Consider the following 1521-nt stretch of genomic DNA (forward strand, 5'->3'; position numbering starts at 1 on the left):
GCTGCCAAGTTGTCCCCCTACTCCGTTTAGAATCAGGATTCATCTAGGGTAGAAGGTGAGGGTACACCTGTAAGAAGAGAATAAGTAAACCAAGTTCTTAGAATTAAAAGATGGATATGGGGATGGAGGGGAGGTGGAAGGAATCTATGTATATGTATATTTTCTGTTGTCAAAACCTCAGGAAATAGGTGCTATGCATTCTGAACAATTTAATTTCCCTTTTGACTTCCCTCCTCTATAGGATTTCAGTTGACATTGCAAAATTTTTATATATCAGTGTCATCAAGTGTCAGTAAGTAACAAGCAGACTAGCATATACATAGGGTTATTTTTTGTGGGGGATGGGGTGCTAGGGATTGAACCCAGGGATGCTCTGCCACTGAGCTTCTTCCCCAGCCCCCTTTTAAATTTTTGTTTTGAGACAGGGTCTTGTTAAATTTCCCAGGCTGTCCTCGAACTTGTGATCCTCCCAATTCTACCATCTTGGTAGCTGGGATTACAGGCCTGTACCACCACACCCTGCTATGCATAGTTATTTGAACCAGTCTGATGTAAGCTCTATTCATTAAGTATAGTGGAAAGAGCATGGGTCTGGAGTCTGTCAGGAACCACTTAAATTATTCCTGAGATGGAATTCCCTCTTGTTTCCTTACTGTGTGTCTATGTAATCTTGCATGTGATATATAAATGTAAATTTTTTTTGCAGCGCTGGGAATTGAACTCAGGGTCTTGTACATTCTAAGCAAGTTAAGAAAGTGCTCTACCACTGAGATACCCCCAACCCAAGAGACATGTTTTAAGACTTTGGAATACAGTATACTTGCAGTTAATAGTCATTTCACTGCCTTCTTTTTCCTTTCTTTTCTTTTTCTTGCTTGCTTTCTTTTTCATTTTTGGTTCTGGGGGTTGAACCCAGGGTTTTGAAGATGCTAAGCTGGTGCTCTACCGCTGAGTTATAGCCTACATAATCAATAGTTTTAACCTCTGTTATTTAATTTAATTTCTCTATTTACCACAGAATCCCCCCAATTTTTCTAGTTGCTGAGTGTTACTTATTTTGTTATATTTTAGATTTTGCCATCAGGGAAAAATGTCAAAACTTTTGTCTTTTTTCTTTCCACATTCAAGTAGTCCTGGGTAACAGAACCCCAAAGGCTTTTATTTTCAGCTAATAAAAAAGAAGTTTCTGTCTGAAATACTTGCTTGCACAATCTGACTATACCTCTGATCATGCTATAGTTAGTAAACAAAATAAAAATACTTCACACATCAGTTTATTCTTCAACAAGTATTTATTAAGAATGCATGAGCCTGGGGGCCAGAGTTGTGGCTCAGTGGTAGAGCAATTGCCTAGCAGGCACGAGGCACTGGGTTGAATCCCCAGCACCACATAAAACTAAACAAATAAAATACAGGTATTGGGTCCATCTACAACTAAAAAAAAAAGAATGCATGAGCCTGGCATGGTGGCTCACTTTTGTAATTCCAGCTACTAGGGAGGCTAAAGAATGAGGATCCCAA

Source organism: Marmota marmota, unplaced genomic scaffold, assembly GCF_001458135.2.
Source record: "Marmota marmota marmota unplaced genomic scaffold, marMar, whole genome shotgun sequence".
In the NCBI taxonomy this organism is placed as follows: Eukaryota; Metazoa; Chordata; class Mammalia; order Rodentia; family Sciuridae; genus Marmota; species Marmota marmota.